The 25771-nt window shown below is 37.9% G+C and overlaps 1 protein-coding gene and 1 pseudogene across 2 annotated transcripts in view; both read right to left on the reverse strand.

Moving 5' to 3' along the window:
• LOC127425391 (metal cation symporter ZIP14) overlaps nt 1-1823 on the reverse strand; it is a 44518-nt gene extending 42695 nt beyond the window's left edge. For both annotated transcript variants that reach the window (XM_051671351.1, XM_051671362.1), the window contains exon 1: nt 1678-1823. The gene's annotated coding sequence lies outside the window, so the exon portion shown is untranslated. The remainder of the gene's footprint in view (nt 1-1677) is intronic.
• LOC127431263 (piwi-like protein 2) overlaps nt 1-25771 on the reverse strand; it is a 74172-nt pseudogene that overhangs the window by 4082 nt on the left and 44319 nt on the right.

A 25771-nucleotide genomic window follows, 5' to 3' on the forward strand; every position in this document is an offset into this window, starting at 1 on the left:
ATGTAAAAGTATAATTCAGAAGTCTAATAAATTATTCTGAGACTCATTATTGTTATGAAAGTATACGATGAGGTTTGGTGTGAAACAAACCGAAATCTAATGTATTATTTAGTCAAATGTTCACTGGCTGTTATTCTCCAGTGCCCGTTCATAAGTCTGCACGCGGGCTTTAGAGCTCTTTGCACCAGAGCAACAGTAGTTACGCAGCATGCACAAGATGGGGCGTTCAAGCGAAAACTTTTGTTTTGCTTCAACCCTATGCGCATATTACACAGTCTGCGTAGGGCACCAAATTCCTAGGGGGTACCATCTTACCCGAGGGGGTTACCAGAAACTCCACCAGCTGTTGCATGTTATACATTATTCAAGGACCCGAAAGCAGTCGGGGAACACAGACAATCGCCTTGTGCTCATACCACACATCACATTTTGGACCAGTGTCAGTTCATAGTGGATGGGGTTACTGGGCACGACGCCAGATATAGCAAGGCGAGTTTATTTATATAGCACATTTCATACACAATGGCAATTCAAAGTGCTTTACATATAAATTTTAAAGAAAATACAAGATACATAAAAAAACAATAAAAAAACAAACAAAAAAAAAAAACCAACAAGAACATAATATAAGAATATAGAAACATATAAGATATAGAAACCAAGCGATTGACAGAATGTCCCAAACCTTATCGTATGCTTTCATAACAATCATGGAATAATTTATTAGACTTCTGAATTATACTTTTACATTCTTTTGAAGCTTGAAGAGGTGGTCACCATAAACTGCCACTGTCTGACATCACTGAGAACAACATTTTTTCACAATTTCTCCCTTTGTGTTAAGAAAAAGAAAGTCAGTCATATGGGGTTATAACAACACAGGGGTGAGTAAACAATGACTGAATTTTCATTTTTGTGTGAACTATCTCTTTAAATGATCATTTGTTAAGGTGTATACTGACAGTTACAAAATAGTGCATAAGTCAAGCTTTAAATCCTAAACAATTTGTAAGACAGCCAAACAACATATTCCACACCTATAAAACTTGTCAAAAAGACAATAACAACATCTGAACAGACCAGTTTTTCTCTGAACTGCATGCATGCCTGCTACGTAGACTTTCTTTATGCTTTTTCTTTTTGTTTCTTAAAACTGTCACATCAGAACCAACTTTACAACTAACATGACTCACAGATGTAAGAAATAGAAAAGTCACGAATATATAGGCTATGACAACTGCCTGCTTTTAAATTAGGCGGTCTATCTTTATCACCACGACTATAAATATATAATAGACATAATAAAACAAGCACAGGCATCAGGCAAGTGGTAAAGATTCTTTTGGCTCAGCTTATAGTGGTTGGCCAGTGACCTGTAATGTACGACCTAAAGATCAGTTAATTGTTAAATAGTACTCATGCTGCGTGAAATGATAAACATCACATCATCTCTGCTAATAACAGGCCATCAAGAAATCTTTGTTTAGTTAAAGCATTAGAGCACCATTACATCAACTAACACCCATAATCACGCCACTAATTTGTTGCCTAAAACACGGATTTATCTCCCACAGAGATGAGTCTGAGTGAAACCTTTAAAACACACTGACGTGGTTAATGGTTAGCCAGCTAGCCAGGTAATTTCAAAGAGATGCAACAAAAGGCAATTCAGCTCACCAAACTTGAGATTTTTTGATCCGCGGAAGCGTCAGTGGCCTGTTAATGAACGGATGGACATGGGGTAAGCCGTTTAAAAACCCGAGGCTCTGTAGTCTTTTCTTTTTTTTTTTTTTTTTTTTTTTTGGTCTCGACTCACTGACAAGACAGCAGCGTGCAACTGACAGAGGGCGGGAGTAGATGACATCATTAGATAGCACCGCCCCGCGATTTATGAATTCTACTTAATATTCAGGAGCCAAGCCTTCGCCATTGGAAGGCATCAACGTCATATAAGCATTGCCTCATTATTATTAATTACACAAGCGTTTCCCATTGGACGTTTTAGGAGCAAAGGCGGCGAAATAAAATAATTCATATTTATGAGCTAATAGTGTTGGAAAGTCCAAATCATTTGAACGAAACGGTTCGTTCGGACAGTTTGTTTCATTAACCGGTTCAAAGAACAATTCACCTAAAAATATTCTCCAGAGTCCCCGTACAGCGTTCCATGTTTCATTTTTTGTAGGAAAATGACTGTATCTTCACTATTATGTTTTAATGTTGTTTATTGTTCCAACATTATTGTTAACAACATGATTAAGAACATCACCAACAATAGTGTTGCTGATATTAATAGTAATGTTAATTATTAATCATATTAATTATTCCTATTTTATTAACAACAGTATTCCCATTTGACAGTTTTACTCCTAAACACAGGTATATCTTACAGTTGGGTGACCCATAGATATATTTGGGGTGACCTACCGCTTTGCGAATCGGTTCAAAAGAACGGACATCACTAACATAGTGCAGGAAGAGAGATCCGTTTCTCACTTACCGTCCACAAAGAGGTCAGGAGAGTTTGAGTTATAATTTAATACTTGCATTGAGGTCGTATGTTAGCAGAGCAACGCTCATATTTAGATAGTTCACTTATTTAATCAATTATTAAATCGATAGAAACCGTTTCTGATTCGTTTTGGACTGGCCCCACGAGCAGATGTGAGGATGATGCCAGCTTTGTTCACTAATTTTTTAGTGTTTTTTTTTCCTTTTTTTTCTTCTCCCAAGATTTACAATGAGTTAACCATTAAACTCAGTCCCAGAGATTTCCACTGTCATTTAAAACGTGAAAATGATTTGTGTGTGGAAAAAGTTGCAGGCGTGTACGTGATACACGTGGTGTCAAAATCCAAAGTAACAGTCAGTATCTGGTGTGGCCACCAGCTGCATTAAGTACTGCAGTGCATCTCCTCCTCATGGACTGGTCCCAGATGTGCTCAATGGGATTGAGATCCAGGCTCTTTGCTGGCCATGACAGAACACTGACATTCCTGTCTTGCAGGAAATCGCACACAGAACGAGCAGTATGGCTGGTGGCATTGTCATGTCAGGATGAGCCTGCAGGAAGGGTACCACATGACGGAGGAGGATGTCTTCCCTGTAAAGCACAGCGTTGAGATTGCCTGCAATGACAACAAGCTCAGTCCGATGATGCTGTGACAAACCACCCCAGACCACGACGGACCCTCCACCTCCAAATCGATCCCACACCAGAGTACAGGCCTCGGTGTAACGCTCATTCCTTCGATGATAAACGCGAGTCCGACCATCACCCCTGGTGAGACAAAACCATGACTCGTCAGTGATGAGCACTTTTTGCCAGTCCTGTCTGGTCCAGCGAAGGTGTGTTTGTGCCCATAGGCGACATTGTTGCTGGTGATGTCTGGTAAGGACATCTGCCTTACAACAGGCATACAAGCCCTCAGTCCAGCCTCTCTCAGCCTATTGCAGACAGTTTGAGCACTGATGGAGGGATTGTGCATTCCTGGTAACTCGGGCAGTTGTTGTTGCCATCCTGTACCTGTCCCACAGGTGTGATATTCGGATGTACCGATCCTGTGCAGGTGTTGTTACACGTGGTCTGCCACTGCGAGGACGATCAGCTGTCCTTCCTGTCTACCTGTAGCGCTGTCTTAGGCGTCTCACAGTACGGACATTGCAATTTATTGTCCTGGCCACATCTGTAGTCCTCATGCCTCCATGAAGCATGCCTAAGGCACGTTCACGCAGATGAGCAGGGACCCTGGGCATCTTTCATTTGGTGTTTTTCAGAGTCAGTAGAAAGGTCTCTTTAGTGTCCTGAGTTTTTATAACTGTGACCTTAATTGCCTACCGTCTGTAAGCTGTTAGTGTCTTAACGACCGTTCCACAGGTGCATATTCATTAATTGTTTATGGTTCATTGAACAAGCATGGAAAACATTGTTTAAACCCTTTACAATAAAGATCTGTAAAGTTATTTGGATTTTTACAAAATTATCTTTAAAATACAGTGTTCTGAAATATCGGACGCCACTCCCTGAACGTGAGGTCATGTGACAAATATAGCATACAACTCCTTACTGCTCCATTCTAAACTATTTCCTCAGCCCAAGGGTGTGTATTTTGCTTGAACATTTTGGGGTTGCAGCGTGAAGCATTTACATGTTTCCATTGATGGTATAACTATGGGTAGAGGGGTGGGGTTTGTACTTGCTTGTTTTGATTATTGGGGGGGGGGGGGGGTAACCTCTACCCCATACCCCCGGAATCTACACCCCTGCCTCAGCCAGGTAAAAAGAAAATGGCTTTCAGCAGCCCTGAGGGACCTGGGAGACTTTAACACATGATGGGCATCATTCTGCTATCACAGCTGCAAGCCTTCATGCCTTTGGGAGCTAAGTGGAACAATTCCTAAGTAGAAGATTCTGGAAAAGGCATGTAGGACTCAACTACACACTGGTTTCTAATGTTCCAGGACGTTTGCTTTATTTTTCAATTATGAAAGACAGTTCATTAGAATGATGGCAGCCTCTTGTAAATGTACATCTTGTGGCATGCAGCACAGATGCAGCAAAATTCTGTTTGGAACGACCTTACAGCATGGCCATCATGATTGTGCTCCCTTGAAGTGCCTACGAAGACATTATTGGTGTGTGGAATACAGGGTTACTGTTTAGGAAAACACTGACATCTAGTGGGAACAAATGGGTGTTTCTTCAACTTCGTGGCACTTTCGTGTCCCAGTGTTTTATTTTTTTAAACGAACAGAATAATATATATATATATACATATATACATTGTATATATATATATATATATATATATATATATATATACACACACACACACACACACACAAATTTTCACGATTTACTTTACTACAATATTTCAATTTCATAAATTTCCATCAAACTGAATTGAGAAGTCTTTAACAAAATAATAAAATAAAAAAACGTAACAATTACAACATTTTATTTTTTTAAGGACGTTTGTTATGAAATTGAAATGAGTAAATCTTAAAAATAGGCTTCAAGATTTTCTGAGTGTATGAACTACCGCATAATAGGGATAGTTCACCCAAAAATGAAAATGATCTCATTTACTCACCCTCATGCCATCCCAGATGTGTATGCCTTTTTTTCTTCTGCTGGACACAAATTAAGATTTTTAATTTTAATGGGTAGGACAACTTCAGGGTGCCCCCCTGATCCAAAAAAAAAAATCTAGAAAGAAAAATAACTAACCTGGAAGAAAGGAAAAATACAATTTAATTAACCTAACTTCACTAACAGAAATGGAGTGAACAATATCAAATAAACAGGGTAGCTCACCCCTACAAACCTGACCGCCATAGCTCAGAAAACACTCCAGTTCTGAAGAGCAACATAAACTCTCAGCTCGAGGGATTGGTCTGGCGGCTGGTGGGGAGCGTGGAGGAGTGTGACAACCCAAAGTCACAACAGCTCACATCTGAAAGGCAGCTCAGGGATTTTATAGGCGCACAGTCAGAAACGGCCAATCTGCAAATCAGCAGCACTTCCAAACAAGTAGAAGACACACCCACAGACACAGAGTAAGAACACCGGACAGCACAGCCAAAACTGCACACATTATAACGGAAAGTAACACTACTTTTATAAAAATGCAAAAAGGGCTTGAAGTTGAAGAAACATCCAAATATATATTTTTAATTATTTGAAGTGCCTGGCTTTCTATGTAGATTGCTTTCCTCTGCAGTTTGCATTTGCAGGGCACATTAGTAAACATTTCTGTAAATGTGTAGTTTTAGCCGTTTTGGCTCGTTGTAAACTGTAGTATTATTGTCTGCTGCATTAGTCTTCCACCAGTCCTTTATTCTTTGCCCTTAAGTTTTCAGATGTTATTTTTGTTTATAGAATTTTTTTTAGTTTTTTTTTTTTACATGTTGGCCAAGTCTCTTCTCAACTGTAGACTAAAATATTTGTCTATTTTTGTACCTCTGTGCTGGCCTATGAAATTTTACCCCCAACAAATTCATTGGGTGATATCAAATGAATCACCTCTAAATGTACTGTACGGGCTCAGGCCTTATGGCTTTGCATTTATTTTATGTCTAAATAGTTTGTTTAAAAATTAGACAGACACAGGGGAAAATCTAAGCATGGTTTGCACACTAATAGTAACGCACCAAAAAAAACAAACAAAAACAAAACACATGAACAAATTTGACTTAAGAACAACAATAAAACAAGAATGAAAGACAAAGGTTCAAACATTAAGGCCACCCCTTTGTGGTGAAGTGAAGACACTGGTCTCATTCGCAGGACAAAAAGTTTCTCGGACAGCTGAATTGCAGGCTCTGAATGGTGATACTGGCCAGAAAGGAAGGCCAGCTTGTGAGCGTATTTGCACGGTGGAGGAACACGTATTGGTTCCGGGCCAGTTCCAGTACAGGTGGCACATCTTGAAGGTCAACCTGCGAAAAGCAAAATTGTTACTGTATAAGTTATTGTACAATTGTTAAAATATAAGCATTAATTCTTATATTTTAATTACTACTATAAAAGATTAATATCAAATGGTTTAAGTTAAAGCTGAAATGTGTAAATTTAGCTTCACAAAATGGAATTACAAAAATAATGTTTCTTTGCAAACAGGTTTCGCAAACACTACCCATCTGCCAATGGTAAACTATAAAATAAAAAACCCAGACAGTCCCACCCCAAACTAATGCCGTTGGTTGAGCTAATATTGCGATGTTAACAGCAAACATTGCAAACAACATTTAGATAGCACCACAGAGTTCACACTTTAAGGAAATCAACCAACAAATGGCTTTCTTACAGTTGTCTCTTTATATTAAGTTTAGGAGAGTATTTTAACAAAAAAAAAAAAAAAAAAAAAAAAAAAAAAAACACAATACCAAGCTTTAAACAACACCAATTAAACCGAACTGTATTTATACCTCTGTAAGTGGTCAGGGTTAGGTTTGCTGTGTTGTAAACAGCAGTGTAATGAGTGGGCAGGCCACAACCCTGTCGAATCGAATGAGCCATTAGGTAGAAATCCACCCTGTAGAGAAGAAAAACATGGCAATCCTCATACCTCCTTTTATTTCCTCCGGGTAATGCACCTGACTTGAATTCCAGTTCTGCAATGCTTTTCACATCTAGTTAAGGATTTAGGACACTGCTAAAGCCATTTGCAGGATTTCCTGGTCTGTGTATGCAGTGCAAGCTTCAGTACTTGTAAACTAACCAGTCTGTTTGTGACTGTATGGTCCAGTACAGTTCTATCAGGAAGACTTGCAGACTTGAGTGAAATTTAAGATGACATTTATTTGATGAATATAGAACAGAAATGTAATGTCTCTCTTTGGCGTAAGCCCCGTCTGGCGGTCCGAAGAAGTTGTACTCGGAACCGTCATATCCTGCCGGAGATAGGAGGCAGGGGAGAGGAGCCTCGACTCGACTGGTGGTGGTGGGGTGGTGGAGGTTGCCATGTTAGCACAACTGAAACAGCAATGTGATAGAATGTGAGCAGACTTATAAAGCAATGGCTTACATGTGATTGGCTAGGAGTTACCTAGCTAATGGTGTGATGATGTACAGCTGCTAGTCTTCCTGCTAGAACTACGCTGTGCTTACATTTCCTGGTGAGGGTGTGCCGAAATGGTCTGCTCTAAAGGAGTAGAGAGTGGTGCTGATTCTTTTCTGCACCACAATGAAAGCCAACTTCAGTTCATAGTTCGGGATGGTCTCGAAGCATTTCATAACCTGAGGGATCTCGTAAAGCTTCATGGTCTTTAGCTGTCCATCTTACACACCGTCACGATAGATGACAATCTTTTCTGGAAAGGTGTGGTTCACCTGTTCGAATAAAGAAGGGGAAATATGCCTTCTCAAAACATTTAGAAGGTGAGTTTCAGTCCATCTTCAACTCAAAAAGGCCCAACTCCCTCATTCTTAATGATAGCAGCCTATACCAGTACCCCTCCTCCACCTTGCTGGTGCCTTACTCGAAGTGGTTGCCCTGTGTCCATTAGTGATCCAGCCACGGGCCCATCCATCTGGTCCATCAAGAGTCACTCTCATTTCATCTGTCCATAAAACCTTTGAAAAATCTGTTATGAAATACATTTTTATACAACCTGCAACATGTCCCAATCCCCACCCCATATGTGTTGAAACTTCTGAAATTAATTTGACAAATAAAAATTTGCAATGTAACGACAGATATAAAAGGTACTTTAAAGCTTAAATATGCAATAGTTTCAAAGTTGATTTTACTGTTATTTTAAAATGTGGAAAATAGTTAAGAATGGGTAGGTCTGTCAAAACTTTTACAGACTGGTAGTATATTGTATATATTGTACACAGTAACAGCCAATTTTCATCTTAAAATACTAACAATCAAAAATGTCAACATCACCCAAAAACCTCAGCCTAAGAGAACATGAATGACTTTGTCTTATTACCTTTCGTAAATATTACAAAAGCTCTAATTTAAAGGAATATTCCAGGTTCAATAAAAGTTAAGCTCAAGCGACAGAATTTGTTGCATAATGTTGATTACCATAAAAACTAATTTAGATAATAAAATAATCTAGGGCTGGGTGGTATGGCGATATATATCTTGGCGAAGGAATAAAGTGTCAAGATTTTTTAATACTCTGTATATTGTGGTATGTATATATCTGTGTGCTTGAGGCTCCACCTAGCTGCATGCAAGACTAAATGTGAGAGAGACGAACAGACATCTAGGAAGATGAACACACACAATGCCAGATGACACCGAAACAAGTCAAATGCAGGAGGAGGAATTTTTCTTGGCCTTAAAAGGCACCATTTATCAAGCTCTTGAATGAGAGCGCTCTTTCTGATGTGCGTGCACACAGCGTGCACAGGGGACAGAGACTCCGGTTGTAATCACTTTTCATACTGAGAGAAAATGAGGAAGAGCTTGTTAATAAAACACTGTGTTCTCTTTGGTGTGAAACCGTCCCTCCGCCTTAAGCCCTGCTGCCATTAGTAACTACTGCCGACGGCGTCAAGCTTTCCTATTGGTTTTTCTCCCATAAACACGGAGAAGCAATTGTACTGAGTAAATGACCTCAGGAATTATTTAATAACACCTTTATCAAACATGCATTTAGTAAGCCATATAGTTGCTATATATTTCTAAATCTTTGTTTGTGTTCAACAGAAAAAAGTCATACATATCTGCGATGGCATGAGGGTGAGTAAATGATGAGAGAATTTTAATACTATTCCTTTAACATTGCCGTGTATGCAAAAGCAAAAATACAATTTTACCTCATAGTACTTCTGCAGGCAAGCAGACACACTCTAAAGCCATTGATGATCTCCTCATGAGGCATTTGGAAAGTCACTCTGGAGTACCATTTGGTCAGCATGCTGTACCAGGACAATAAATGTAGGGTTATAATGAAAGGTGTTCACAGACACTGTTAAAAAAAACCTATAACTGTAAAAATACTGGATCCACCTCTGTGGTGACCTGAAATTAGTTTTTTTCACAATTTACTAATTGTTTGGGGCATGCTGCACAAATTTGTTGAGACTTGCCACAAAGCCCATGACCGATCTGCTCTTCTTGCTTGTCATGGTGAACATCCGCTCCGATCACCATCAGGTATTTCTGTTAAAATGCAAAACTATTAGTTAGTTGTCTATTTTATTTTATTATTCATTTTGCTAACTTCTATTTGCTTATTGTAAATATGGAGTTGTTTGTTGAGGTAAAGAATAAAATTAACCCGAAATGAACAAAAAAATCATGACTAATTCAAGCTAGCAGCCTTCAGTGCTCAAGAAGAAAGATGTAAACCCATGTGGCAAGGATAAAGGTCAAAATGGAATATGAATGCTCTATGCAAAAGCACCACTGAATGAAAAATAAACAATGGGAACATAGAATAAAGAAGTTACTTGGTTAATAAAGATTTGCAAGGTATATGACTTTCCTATTTTATTTTCCCATTGAATTAATTGTCTCATTCACATTTGACCATCCAAATAATACAATACCAATGGACTGTGACCTACACAAAACTATCATATTTTAAGTTCTCATTTTCCATTGACCATTTTTTAGGTTCACACCAAATACTCCACAGTTACTTTTAAATGTATTTTTATCAAGAGTGACGTACAGTACAATAACTCCAGGGATGCCCCGTGCACAAGGCCTGATTGTCACCCACTTACCAGGGGAACACTAACAGTCCACATCTCTCTCCCCAGTTTGCAGTTGATCTGTGGAAGAATCTTTTGAGCAATGCTGAAGAGTCTCTTTGGCTGGGAGATTGTGTGCATGTTGATGGCCTAGAAAATGAAAAAGTGACACTAAGATTTAGACATAACATGAAAAAAACATTTTGGATAATTCACAGCCTCCTCTGAAACAACTTTTCTGGTGGGCAGGGAAAAAACAGAAACCAATAATATCATAGCGTAACATGTTTCAAAATCTTAATTAAATCCCCATGGAAGAGTTCACCCAAAATGATTATTCTTGTATGACTTTTTCTTCTACGGCACACAAAGATATTTTCATAGATGCATGATGTGTTCATATACAGTACGTACAATGCCAGTCAATTGGGGTCCAAAACTTCCAAGCTCCAAAAAGGACATAACGGCAGCATAAAAGTTATCCATATGACTCGAGTAGTTTAATCCATGTCTTCTGAAGTGATATGATCAGATTTCAGTGATAAACAGATCAAAATATACCTCCTTTTTCACTATGAATCTTGACAAATACAGTCTCCTTGGAGCAGTCATGTTTTGAAGCTCGATTACACTTCCTCTGCACATGCATCAAGCATTAGGAAGTGTAAGGGAGCTTCAAATCATGATGCCTTTATGTCCTTATTGGAGCTTGGAAGTTTTGGACCTCATGGTCTTGCATTGTATGGATATAAACACATCATATACCCTTAAAAAATCTTTGTCAGTGTTTCGCAGAAGAAAGATAGTCATACGAGTTTGAGACAGCATAAAAGCGAGTAAATGATGAGAAAATTATTTTGGGGTGAACTGTTCTTTTACGGTGAATACCATATAAAGCATTTAAATTAGTGGTAATTTAAGTTATGTTTGGTTTAAATGATCAGCAACTGAACAGGCCAGATAACCAGCAGAAAGTACAAAAAATGGACAAACTAGAAGTTGCATTTAAAAGAAACCTGTGATGGCACAGGGCTCTGGATGCAGCAGAGCTTTTTGATGGTGCTGTACAGGTCATCTCTGTTCCCTGTCATAATGCACACAACCAGCTGTACACAAGGCTGAAAAGCAAGAACTGATTTGAGCCAAGAGTGCAAACTAATGTTAATATACATTTAATGGCACTTGGAATGTCAATTTAATTATAAATATGAATGGACAGACAATTTAGCAGTAATTCCACCTAAAAGGACATTGGTTAATAATTTGATAATTTACTTATATTATGTTTTGAAAATGTAAAAAATTGTCCTGGCATTCCTTACTTAAACTACTGTGGTGGTACCATGGTACAGTTATGGTATCAAATTACTGTATAATAATATGTTACTTTGATATAACCAAGGAACTGGATGATTACCATATTCATATACCATGGTATTCACATTTTACTTTAAGGCATTTAAAGGCTACAATGGTACATGTTCAAAAAATTCCTTTTTTAGGAACACATGTACACCTACTTATTAATGTGATTATCTAATCAGCCAATCATGTGGCAGCAGTGCAATGCGTAAAATAAGCAGATATGGGTAAGGAGCTTCAGTTAATGTTCAGATCAACCATCAGAATGAGGAAAAAATGTGATCTTAGTGATTTCGACAGTGGCATGATTGTTGGTGCCAGATGGGCTGGTTTGAGTGTTTCTGTAACTGCTGATCTCCTGGGATTTTCACGCACATCAGTTTACTCAGAATGGTGCCAAAAACAAAAAAGAGGTGGATGGGCTACATAAGGCCACCTTGGGCACTTTATTAGAACCATAGTGTTCCTAATAAAGTGTTCAGTGAGTGTACATATACCATGGTACTAAATGATTGCCATGTTCACATATCTTGGCATTTACATTGTACTCTAAAATACAGGATACACAGAATAAAATGGCAAATGTCCAAAAATACATGGTAATTCTAGAGTACTTTTTGTGAATAATATCACTAAACATAAAATATCTTAAAATCTTTCATTAAAGTCTGTCATTTAAAGGGGTCCTGACATGAGGAATACAATTTTTCTTGATCTTTTTACCATTGTACTATAATAACGTACTGTAAATTTCATAAATCAAAACTTGCATTTGTAGCATTTGTTGAAACCAAGCTGCCAAAATGGCCCGTTCTCAACTTCCTCTACATTGTGATGTCACACTGTGGTAGACATTTGCATTTGACGGCCTCCACATCAACACATCAATGCCTACTTTATCTTTAATCACTTCCATAGCCCACCCAACAGTGGTGAACAGTGAGATGGCAAGGAGAGAGCAGGTCAGTCAAGACCAGAGAGCCAATTATAACAGTGGGCTTTTACCGTCAAGTCTTAAACGAGAAGCAGCACCAAAACCGAGTGTTTCTGACAGGTCACAATGAGGGTAGAAAATGCGCATGTTTTACAAATATATGATACAAATTTATAAGTGAACCTCAAGGAACATATTAAAATACACCTTTAATGTCTAACTACTGTATATTTGTTTTAATTACTTCACTTGCCCACCTCACTGGTGAGTTGAGAGTGAATGCTCTTGACGAAGGTCTCGGTTCGATCATCTCGTAGCTCATTGTGTATGGGCTGCTCAATTATTACGCCCATCAGACGCCCACCGCAGATAGAAAACAGCCCAACATTTCAGAGGCACCTGACGGAAAGGAATCATGAGACAGAAGACAAAGAGGAAAAATTATATAAGAGCACGAGACTTATACAATTAATGGATGATATCAGTTGTAGCTCATTTCCTCTTCCTTAACTGAAACATGGAGGTTCTGACCAGGGGTGTAGCAAACATTATAATACATAATATCACCACTTTTAGAAGGGGTGGGGTGGGTAGATAATGAGTCTCATTCACTAATAATTCACAAAGTATCACATAGTTTAATTTCTAAGTTGTACATTTCTATTAATACAGTGTATTAAAAAAAAAAAAAAACATTTCACTTTTGCATACAGGATTGTCTTGAGTATTTTCAGGGTTGCAGCAGAGTTTTTAAAATCAAATTTAAGACTTTTTAAGACCTTTTTCAAGACCTGATCAAATAAAATTAACACCCTATCCCCATACCAAAACAAACCCATCTCAAAACAATCTCAAAATAGATCACAGATGCTTACTTAAACAGGCAGGGGCACATATTCAGCATGGCCTTAACATTGCTTATCAGTAAAACATGGTAGGATATATTAAAGTTTAAAATACTCAAGACGTGTTTTCCACAAATATATCACATTAAAATTGGTTTATGTACCATTATATAAATAAATACAAATTAGAGGTCAACCGATATTGGATTTTGCAGATACGATAATGTGTTGAAATAAAGGCAATTAATCTGCCATAATTTTTAAAATTGGTAGCCTACATTAAATGTTCTTAGTCTTTCCATCCTATAATGCAGAGGGTCAGACAGAGGCTACAAGAATCCCAAATGAATTAAATTCTAAATGCAGTTTATGGTGATCAGTGATCATTAGTAATTGCTTGTCATACATTTCCGATATTATTTAATGATTGCGGACTGCTCTGCAACAGCTGGAAACACTCACAAGCCCCCGCGTGCTTGGAGAAAATACAACAGTGCTGCGATTTCACTCTGAAGGATGCGGCACAGGCATTTATTTAATTAATACGTATTCTTTTGAAGTTTGATACATTAGGTCATATCACGATTCCTGTCTTTCCACCACAAAATTTAAGACCTCTTTAAATGTTAAAGACTTTTGTTGAATCATTTAATATATTTAAGACTTTTTATGACCTTAAATTTCGGAAAACTGAATTTAAGAAATTTTAAGACTTTTTTCATTTTAAGACTTTTTTTTAAGATCCGCGGGAACCCTGTTAACAGTAATGTGTAAATTCAAGCCCCATATTCACGTGTTTGTTCCTTTGTGCCGAACAAGACATTCTCTTTCTGTGGCCTGAGAACTCCAGCCTTTACGGGTTCTGAAATACGCCTCATCTCATCAGCCTCACATGTGCCCGCTGCACTTGTGCGCTCCCCCGCAAACTGATGACTCACAGTGATTGTGTTCAAAAACCCAGTGCTCTGAATGAGATCTCTGATTGTGCTGACTCACAGTGCTGATGGAGGGGTCTCGGACCACCTCTCTGGACCAGTCTACTGACTGAGATTTGACAAAAGATGCAGAATGCATGCAGATGGTCTTGTTAGGCAGAGTTCTTCCTTGAGTCTGTGTACAAAGAAAAGTTTACAGTTGAAGCTAGCTACAAGCACTCCCATAGATCATAATGAAAAAAAAAAAAAAAAAAACTGTATGCAAATCAATATAGCTGATACAACTAATGAGGGATAAACAATGTATACGAGTATAAGTCATTATTAGCGACTGTTTTAAATTAGTGGCATCGGTCAATATTTGAGGCTGATAATATCAGTGATTGTTTTTTTTTTTCTAATTCAAACAGTATATTCTTTTTCTGTATTAGCATTTAAAAACAAATTAAGCTTTTCATCATTCATTCTGTACATTATGTTATGATGCCTGAATCCACTCATGTATAATTTAAGATGAAGATTTTCATGCCTTTTATTGCATTTTTCCTTTTTAAACAAAATACTAAAGAGTTATATTATGCTATGGTTAGTTATGGTCCTAAAAACTTTTTATGGTCCATTAACACCAAACGAGTCCTTGTTACAAAAAACCTAGACACAGCGCCACAAAAAAAGCAGAACGCAGGTTTTTCAAAGCGTGTTATTAACAGTTGAAGTTCTTTTGAACTTGACCCGACGTCTAAAAAACACAGTGATCCTGTAAAAGATGCTGAAAAACAGCAGGTTGCAGCTAAAGATGTCCGTCTAGCACATCTTTACATAGGATAGATAACACTTGAAAAACATCACGAACGGACATAAAAACACGTACGGTGTAAACGGCCCATAAGGGTGCTAATATTTAGTATCACTCTCTCTTTTTATTTCATCTCAGAGCAAAGACCCTGATCCACGGATTCTAACAGATCCTCACAGGATTTAAAGCAAAGATGGTGTTTGTATGTTAGCAAAACAAGTTTAATTCAAGTATAATTCAAACAAAATTGCTATTTGTTTTTATAAGGAATGGACGATCTATCGGCAGCCGATATATTTTTGGCCGATAATGGGTAAAATAAAATATTGCACCGATAATGGAATTACTGCCAATGTTTTCGTATGAGCCGATAATTTGTTACGGTTTATTTGCTTGTGGCTGAGAATCTCTGACTGCCTGCGTCTTCTTTCCTTCAAGCAGGGACTTGGGCAGCAGCAAGCGACAGTTCACGTGCACATACACAATGTTTTCTGTGTCAGGGACAGAGCCAAGCTAATGTAGCTCTGTGAGGATTATTTCAACATATCTGAACCTTGTTTCCTTGTTTTGGGGGCTGGTTTTAAAAATTAAATATCGGTTAACGTATCAGCACAGAAATTCCATATCAGAGCATCCCTAGTTTTTATTAAAAATTAACAAGATGCAAAAATGACCCAAAACCCAACAGTTGTATCCTGCTGGGCTTCATTTAGAATGCAGATTTCTAAATGGTACCTCCAACAAAACAATATTTCCTTAACCCTTTAAACTCTGGTGTATTTTTGGGCTGGCACCTGCAATTTTTCACACTCAAATTTAAAAGCTCACCATTCACACATACTGTGGACTAATTGCAAAAAATTGGTCTAATTTTTTAGAGAACCAACCAAATAATAATAATAATAATAAAAGACTCCAATTATTCATAAATAATATTGTATGTTTCTAATTTTATGATAAACAGATTTTTTTTTCTAAATTTGTAAACATATAGTTCTGTTCACTTTACCTCAATTTGAAAAGTCTCATTTTATTCTACTAGGTGGCAGAAAGCACTAGAATAAAGAATTTGTTCTCTATCACATTCCATCACAATATACAGATCTGAAATATAGGTGGCGCTCTAACGCATTTTAGCCATCACAGATGTGCTCGTCCATAGACATTCAGTCTAATTTTCAGTTCAAGCATCACCCTTGTTTCATTGAATATCTTAGCCTCTAAGTGGACTAGAATCAATGTAGTGCTCAATCTAGGTGTCATTAGAAAGCTTAGATCCTCCCATTTGCGATGATATACAATTTTATCATCATCAATAGTCGAAAACATATTTTCTGATTATTTTTTTGCATACTTTTCCTTATGGATGGCATATTTTGTTCTGGACATTGAAGATATAACATTGGATTATTTAGCCAAGCAAGCTAACAGACAAGTAAACAATGGCTCATTTTTTAGAGAACTTCCTAAGGTAAAAGCAGATGTTTTTAGCTATTTGGGGCTTATAGCAGCAGTTATCGGAGCATAAAAGAGATGTTTGTATTTGATGACAAAGTAATCATATTTCACTTCATGATTCTTTTGAGAAAATTTTGAACTGTGGTATTAGGGCAACACAGTTAACTGTACAGTAACATTTCTGAGAGTGAGAGCTTTCATTTGATATATGACTTGTCTTGGGGGCGCTAATTTTCAATGCAAATGTTTTGAGGCCTTATTTTGTTATTTTAAGTAACTTAAATGCAGAGGTGATGGTTATCTCTAAAAAGTTCAAATTCTAAGCTTTCAAATGATACCTCATATGCCTCACTTATGTATACAGAGACTTTAACGTTTTAAGCGTAATTTTTTTTCGCAATATAGCGCCCCCCTTTGATCCAGCGGCGGGTCGACAGAGTTTTAATAACTGACCAAAAATCTCCAGAACACACAGAGAAGCATAAATCACTACTACAACCATAGTAGACAATGTTTTTCTCTACAGATGTTTCTTCCAGATGCAGACATACCTCACAAACTCCATGTGTGGCTAAAGTATAACTTCTGAAATCTTTCTAGTGCACCCTAAACCATTTTGGCATGCACAGTGCATGTGTCCATCCTCACCAATATAATCTGTGGGCTGATGCTGAAGCCCCAGTGTCCCAGCTCAGACAGAGCTTCTACACTGGCATTGATGTTCTGCAGTAGATGTTTCAGGCTCTGGGTGTGCTGCTCGGCTCCCATATTGATGTGCATGGTCAGATCCTCTAACGCACAGGGATCAAGAGGGATCATTCAGCATTTGAACAGTTTTTCAAATAAAGTTCCACCACACACTGCTACTTCACTCCATTTAATGCATCAGCACTTCTAGGAGACCTATGTTTGGGTAATTTGCCAAGACTCTAGATGGAGTTATACCTTCATAGCTCTGAAGTCCTTCCTCATTTTCTTGGGGATGCCAGTCATGAAGGACAGTTCCAGCATCAGGAGAATCTCACCTGTTATAACCTGTTATGGAACACAACAAATCTATATGTTAATATCTAATAACTCAATACATTAAAGCAATCAAATATGTCCCTCTACATTAAGGGTGTTCACTAATGTGCAATATACATAATTAGTGTTGTCACGGTACCAAAATTTCAGTAGTCGGTACCGATACCAGTGAAATTTCACGGTTCTCGATACCAATTTCGGTACCACAGCATAAATATGCTAATATGACAATGTGCTATTGAACACACCTGTTTAGCCTATTTAAAAAGTTACATTTCAATGTAAATAATAAATTAAAAGAAATGCATGTTTCCTTCAAGTGTTTCTCAATCAAGGATGCATTGCTTAAGTGTTTTTAAGTAGCGCCCTACTGAAATCAGTTTTTATTCTTTACCAAATCATGTATTCTTTTTTGTTATTATTATTATTACCATTATTATTTTCCATAACTCCATGTTTTAGAGTTTAATTTAAATTCATCAACAAAATGGTGTCTAATCAATTAATTCTTAAAACGTTTAACACATGAAAACAGAACTTTTATTTAATAACAGTCTTGCTTGTGATATATTGCTTAATTATTATCATCATTACAGTGAATATTACATTTTACTATACATTTGTAATATATTTATGTCACAATTTCTTCAATTTCAGGGCTCTAGCTTATACTTAGAAATGTGCTTTTATTATGACATGTATTTTTTGCCTGAAGCTTCACTTTCCATATAAACAGTCTGCAACACTTAAGTCACATCTGAAATCTAATCTCTTTACAAGTCAAGTCATTTTTATTTGTATAGTGCCTTTCACAACACATCGTTTCAAAGCAGCTTTACAGAAGATCAGGCATTAACAGAAGATAAAACTGTAATATCTATGTCTTAGAGTCGTCATTGTGTAGTTTGATAAAATACAATGTATCGTTTAAAAATAAGTAATTAAATAATAATTAATTTATAACCCCAGTAAGCAAGCCGAAGGTGACTGTGGCAAGGGACACAAAACTCCATAAAATGTTGGTTAATGGAGAAAAATAACCTTGGGAGAAACCAGATTCACTGTGGGGGTCAGTTCCCCTCTGGCTAACATCATGAATATAATGCCAATATTACTTATGTATAGTGCATGTCATGGTTTAAAATTATTAAACTAAGTAAGTGTTAAGGGTCAGTGTTTAAAACAAAGATTTTGTAAGAACTGTAAGATTAATGACTAATGTCTTTGAAGTTCATCCTGGATTAACTGCAGAAGTTCACATAGATGCAATTGTCCTTGTTAGTTGGCTGATGAAGGATTTTGTTGGCAATTAAATGATAGTCTATGTATTCCATTTCAAGAATGTAGTCCATCAATAGACAAAGGTGATGCAGGTAGAGATCAGTTAGGTGCATCGCAGTTCAACCTGGCTGGTAATTTCGGTGAGGTCTATCCTAAATCCAAGGTTCAGGCAATGGCATATGAAGTATCCCATTTCTTATGGTTGGAGTTGGCATCAGTTCATCCTCTGAAGTCCATCGTAATAGACTGAAGTGATGTTTGGCTGGCACCGGCTGCTATTAGTCATCATCACACAGCGACACGTAGCAGTGGAGTCCAACACCAAGCAGGAACGCAGCTGGATCTGGCCGGTTCTGGTGACCTCAGGACAGGAGTCCCGAGGTTGAGACAGGGAAACAAATAAAATAATATTAGTATAGATGCCGTTCAATTTATTGCAGAGTTATATATCATGATCATTGTTTCTGGTTACACTGGCCTTCGAGTCTGACAAATGAAATGTAGGACACAGTTTTGGAGTGTTTGTATTTTGTGTTTTAGGTTACTGGTGTTTGTGTATATGGTAATTTTTAAATGTTAGGTTTTAAATTTTATTACTGTGAAGCACTTTGGTCAACTGCTGTTTTAAATGCTATATAAATACAGTTGAGTTGAGAGATTAAAGCGCAAATTATGTGATTTAATAATATAAATGTATAGTTTAAATGTGCTGCGTGGTTCACAGTAGATTAGTGCTCTGCTCTGTCATCAAATACAAGGTGTCATGAATGATTCTAAATGTCTGTGGAGTTTCCAGTGTATGATAAATACGTTCATTCAAAGTATGCATCTCTTTCACATTAAGATTGCAGCCTTTAGCGGTTTAATAAATCACACAAGGACAAATCATGATTTAATCTATTTATTTATTTATTTGATTAATAGTCCATTTCAGTGTAAGGTGTAACTGAGCACATGCTCAAAATGAATATTTTAAAGCAGTCGTGTGTCAGTCATACTGCACGCTGGTATTGGATTGAGTCAGCGCTCGGTACTACCGATACTGCAGAAAAACTGGTATCGTTACATCTTTTTTATTTTAGTATCGACTTGGTACCAAAGTACCAGTGCTTTTGACAGCACTATACATAATAGTATATTTTATGGCTGGTAAGAAATATTTATGGCTCCTAAATTTTTGCAATAGACCCACCATTGATAGGTGTGGCATCAATGCATCAAATTTGTAAGACAAATTTTGACCCTGACTGCAGGTGATAAGGCCAAATAAACTGCTTAAAATAAAGTGCAGTATCATATTACACCAGTAGATGACAGTATGGAGTGTTAATTCAGAGGCCTATAAACAGTGCTATTCAAATGAACTGACTGGCGTGCAGTTGTCGCTATCATTTCTAAAGCCTTCCAAATAGCATGGCCATTAATTAAAACACTGCAATCAAACGGAACAGTGCCAACCTCCCAATCAGATATCTCATAAGCATAATTTTACCTTTCCTCCTGGTTTGGATCTCTCCTTTGGACGATGGATTAGCTGTGGTTGGTCCAGTTCCTTGATGGTAATGCCGTAGTTCTTCTTGTGCATGTTATACAAATGAAAAGGCAAATAAACAATAATTAGCCACTCAAAAATTATAAGTGTGTATTGTTTTCCATGTTAAAATACTTTCTCCTATCCCAGGTTAAGATGCAAAGACAACAGTAAGTAAGCCATGTGTAGGTTGATATTCTCTAAAAATTGTAAACACTGTGGCACTATCAAAACATTGCTGTTAGTTTGTGCAGTTCGATCAACCCAACATGGTAACATTAGCTCAACCATTGGCATTAATTTGGGGCAAGACTATCTGTTTGTCAACCCAATGGCAGAAGCAGTGTTTTGCAATTCCGTTTGGTGATGCTAGTGGCACAGAAATTGCACACTTCTGCTTTAAGAAATATATGAACATAAGGACTTTCACTATGTTGAAATATCTATTGTGTAATTTTACATGCATTCTGTTCTTAAATGATTTACAAAAATATAAAACAAGTGCATTCTCCAAATAGCAGATGAACCTGTAGTATTCGACAAATGTGGTCACTGTTCCATCAGCCAAGGTGAAAGAGTCTTTGGGGGACTTGGCCCACTCAGTGTCGTCGATACGATGAGTGTGGTTATTATAGTGCGTGATAACGATTGCACCGACGAACTCCTTTGTGCATTCATCCTGAAAGCTCTCTCAGCTCTCTTGGTAAATCACATTCCTACGGCAGACAAAAGTGTTTGAAAAAACATCAATGTTAAGTAACTGAGATCATTACACAGATTTCTGCAAATGAATAATATTGATTTTAGCCCAGGGTCCAAAACTAGGAAAAACAAAAACTAAGCCTAGCATGCATCTGAAACATTTTAGACAAATGAGCTCTGTTCCAAAACATAGTGAGCTGCCTTGCTGTATACTGCCTACATAGAGAATTACCTTCTAAAGCAGCATCTGGATTACACCGATTATACTCACATGATGTCCAGCACAAAGTCATTTCGCAACACCGTATATGAGACGTCAACAACCAGGTAGAGATCAGTGTGCTTAATACTGGTGGAGTAACCAGGCCACACCTGCAGCCTGATACACACACATGCAAACACATTCACAAACACACATACAGGTGCATCTCAATAAATTAGAATGTCGTGGAAAAGTTCATTTATTTCAGTAATTCAACTCAAATTGTGAAACTCGTGTATTAAATAAATTCAATGCACACAGACTGAAGTAGTTTAAGTCTTTGGTTCTTTTAATTGTGATGATTTTGGCTCACATTTAACAAAAACCCACCAATTCACTATCTCAAAAAATTAGAATACATCATAAGACCAATTAAAAAAACATTTTTAGTGAATTGTTGGCCTTCTGGAAAGTATGTTCATTTACTGTATATGTACTCAATACTTGGTAGGGGCTCCTTTTGCTTTAATTACTGCCTCAATTCGGCATGGCATGGAGGTGATCAGTTTGTGGCACTGCTGAGGTGGTATGGAAGCCCAGGTTTCTTTGACAGTGGCCTTCAGCTCATCTGCATTTTTTGGTCTCTTGTTTCTCATTTTCCTCTTGACAATACCCCATAGATTCTCTATGGGGTTCAGGTCTGGTGAGTTTGCTGGCCAGTTAAGCACACCAACACCATGGTCATTTAACCAACTTTTGGTGCTTTTGGCAGTGTGGGCAGGTGCCAAATCCTGCTGGAAAATGAAATCAGCATCTTTAAAAAGCTGGTCAGCAGAAGGAAGCATGAAGTGCTCCAAAATTTCTTGGTAAACGGGTGCAGTGACTTTGCTTTTCAAAAAAACACAATGGACCAACACCAGCAGATGACATTGCACCCCAAATCATCACAGACTGTGGAAACTTAACACTGGACTTCAAGCAACTTGGGCTATGAGCTTCTCCACCCTTCCTCCAGACTCTAGGACCTTGGTTTCCAAATGAAATACAAAACTTGCTCTCATCTGAAAAGAGGACTTTGGAACACTGGGCAACAGTCCAGTTCTTCTCCTTAGCCCAGGTAAGACACCTCTGACATTGTCTGTGGTTCAGGAGTGGCTTAACAAGAGGAATATGACAACTGTAGCCAAATTCCTTGACATGTCTGTGTGTGGTGGCTCTTGATGCCTTGACCCCAGCCTCAGTCCATTCCTTGTGAAGTTCACCCAAGTTCTTGAATCGATTTTGCTTGATGATCATAAGGCTGCGGTTCTCTTGGTTGGTTGTGCATCTTTTTCTTCCACACTTTTTCCTTCCACTCAACTTTCTGTTAACATGCTTGGATACAGCACTCTGTGAACAGCCAGCTTCTTTGGCAATGAATGTTTGTGGCTTACCCTCCTTGTGAAGGGTGTCAGTGATTGTCTTCTGGACAACTGTCAGATCAGCAGTCTTCCCCATGATTGTGTGGCCTAGTGAACCAAACTGAGAGACCATTTTGAAGGCTCAGGAAACCTTTGCAGGTGTTTTGAGTTGATTAGCTGATTGGCATGTCACCATATTCTAATTTTTTGAGATAGTTAATTGGTGGGTTTTTGTTAAATGTGAGCCAAAATCATCACAATTAAAAGAACCAAAGACTTAAACTACTTCAGTCTGTGTGCATTGAATATATTTAATACACGAGTTTCACAATTTGAGTTGAATTACTGAAATAAATGAACTTTTCCACGACATTCTAATTTATTGAGATGCACCTGTACACAGTCTGGTGAACTTACAAAACAATTCAAGATGTCCAAGTCATTTTTCAAACCCCAAAGTTAAAAGAAAAAATAAGAAATTACATTTTGCATAAAAAAGAGATGACTTTTTGCATACCATTAAATACATTTTAGGCTCAGTCCCTAACATTCTATTCTATTCTTAAAAAAAAAAAAAAATTGTACCAACATGAAATTGAGTAAACAATGAGAATTCTTATTACTCTAATGAGAGAAAAAAAGAATGACATATAATTAAATTGTTAAGTATTAATACATCATTGTAATATTTGTTGTATTGAATTGAATTTATGCTATTAAAAAAATAAAATAAAAAATGTGTCCAGAGAGCTTCATTTTGGTTATTGTATTACAAAAGATTTTCACATTATAGTAATGAGAACAGAGGAAGAAATATGCTTAATTGACATGAACACAAAATCCTAAAAGGTCCTAAATACAGGCTTTTTTATTCTTTATGCAAAATATATTTTTTTTCTTTTGATTATGGGATAAACTATGACTCTATGAAGACATTTCTTCATGACTTTCATCCAGTTAGGTTAGGAACAAGCACATCATGCCAAACAAAGAATCACTATGCAAACCATTATTGCAAGTGTTGCTGATAAAGTTCACGACATGCCTCTGGTAATAATAGGGAAGGTGAGCTAGACCGGGGGGAACATACCCAAGTTTAAGTCTAGATTTATTCAGTGTGATGCTGAACAACTTGGAGCACAACAATTTTGGTTGGACTGCAATCAGGTTGGTACAAAATACCTTTGTTTGCCAAGAATGACAATACTGTTGGGGTCGTAATGGTTACTGCCCACCAGTTTCAGCCCCAATATCTTCATTACTCTAGAGTGAGAGAGAAAAGATGGTGAGAGAGACATCAGCATTGACTGTCAACAAGCCTTTATTGCACAGACTGGTCTCATACATAAAAGAAAAATGGGCAAAACACCAGCTGTAAGACAAAGTGACAACAGGAATAGGGTTGTGAATCAAAAACCATTTCTTTTTCAGAACTGGTTCGATTTTCTACAAAAATACTGGAACAGAATGATTTTCATGATTTTTGGCTCTGCTAATGGTTCTTGGAGTTTTGCTGTGAATTTAATTGAATGGGCAAGAAAAACTGAATGCTGTAAAATAATACAAAGACAATAAACTGATACATCTTATAGCACTGTGCTCACTGGTTGACCAAAACATACATTCATCACGGCCAGTGTAGTCTGATTTACGATCAAATGAACTGGTTGAACAAATGAATCGGTCAAAATTAATCAGTCACATGTACTGAATAAACATTTGAGTTACACACTGAACCGCAAGTCATTGCCTTCGGTCACATCCAACTCAAAATAAATCGAGAACCATTACTGTTTTGGGTGTACAACAGGTGCTATAGTAAACTGAATCCCAGATTTTCAGTATGGACTGTGTATTTTTCATACTAAATTGTTATAGATCTTCAAACGATAACATAAAACAAAGGCAACCTGAGTAAACACAAAATACAGATTTCAAATATATATATATATATATATATATTTTTATTGAAGCAAAAAAGTTATCCAACATCAGTTGCCTCCGCACCTGAGACCATGACTCTACCCACCCTAGCAACCAGGCCAATTGGTTGCTTAAGAAGCCTGATTGGAGTCACTCAGCATGTCCTGTATTTGAACTTGCGACTCCAGGTATGGTAGTCAGCATCTTTACTGACTAAAGATTGAGCATTGAGATTGCATGCAATGACAACAAGCTCAGTCCGATGATGCTGTGACACACCACCCCAGACCATTACGGACCCTCCACCTCCAAACTGGTTCCGCTCCAGAGTCCAAGCCTCGGTGTAACGCTCATTCCTTCGATGATAAACGTGAGTCCAACCATCACCCCTGGTGAGACAAAACCATGACTCGTCAGTGAAGAGCACTTTTTCCCAATCCTGTCTGGTCCAGCGAAGGTGGGTTTGTGCCCATAGGCGACGTTGTTGCCGGTGATGTCTGGTAAGGACCTGCTTTACAACAGGCCTACAAGCCCTCAGTCCAGCTTCTCTCAGCCTATTGCGAACAGTCTGAGCACTGATGCAGGGATTGATATATAACTGTGTTTTTATAACTGTGACCTTAATTGCCTACCGTCTGTAAGCTGTTAGTGTCTTAACGACCGTTCCACAGGTGCATGTTCATTAATTGTTTATGATTCATTGAACAAGCATGGAAAACATTGTTTAAACCCTTTACAATATGGCAGCAATCTGACCACAATACTTGACACATCATATGTTCTTCATGTTTTAACTTATACTTTTATACTTACAGGCTTTCACTGTAGTGAAGTGTGGTGAGCGGGGCGGGGCCGAGCGACAATGGTGCGTAGTGAGGCCGGGATGGACACCTAGGGGGAATTATCTGCTGTTGGTGATTGCAGTGTTGGCGGGCGAGGGATAAAGCCACAACCAGAGCTGCAGTCGGGGGACACATCCGGATCAGCTGAAGGGGGGGGGGGGTGATTAGGTCAGGCCGGATGGCAGGCAAGCCGAGCAGTAAGGAGGGACACCTGGTGGAGAATTAGCAATCAGCCGGGAGAGAGATAAAGAGGAGCCGGAGTACCAGTTCGAGAGAGAGAGAGACACTGGAGCTGTGTGTCTGCCTGTCAGTGCCTGCTGAAAAGGTAGTCTTGTATGTACTGCTGAAAACCAGTGTGTTATGTGTGACACT

This window comes from Myxocyprinus asiaticus, chromosome 3 (genome assembly GCF_019703515.2).
Source record: "Myxocyprinus asiaticus isolate MX2 ecotype Aquarium Trade chromosome 3, UBuf_Myxa_2, whole genome shotgun sequence".
Classification (NCBI taxonomy): domain Eukaryota; kingdom Metazoa; phylum Chordata; class Actinopteri; order Cypriniformes; family Catostomidae; genus Myxocyprinus; species Myxocyprinus asiaticus.